This window comes from Alligator sinensis, unplaced genomic scaffold (genome assembly GCF_000455745.1).
Source record: "Alligator sinensis unplaced genomic scaffold, ASM45574v1 scaffold1322_1, whole genome shotgun sequence".
In the NCBI taxonomy this organism is placed as follows: Eukaryota; Metazoa; Chordata; order Crocodylia; family Alligatoridae; genus Alligator; species Alligator sinensis.
In genome coordinates, this window is record NW_005842116.1 from 2,308,912 (window position 1) to 2,309,203 (window position 292).

Sequence of the window (292 nt, forward strand, 5' to 3'; positions counted from 1 at the left end):
TGGGGCTTCCCCTCCCTCTATCAGCCTCGTCCGTCCGCTCTGCCCCGGGCTCCTTCTCCTTTGCGGTCACGTCCCTCCTTTCTTCTCGGCTCTTTCCCCGCTTTTCTCCCTCCCTTCTCTGCTCTGCCCGTTTCTTCCCGGGAATCCCCCCTTCCTGGGCTCGTCCCCCGCTCCCGGCTCTTGCTCCCCGCTCCGGGTCTCTCCCCGGCTTCGCTCCTGGCTCCTGCCCCGTTCCTGCGCCCGCCCCGGCGGGTCCCCCCTCCTTCGCGCTCTTCCTCCTCGGGCTCTGCTC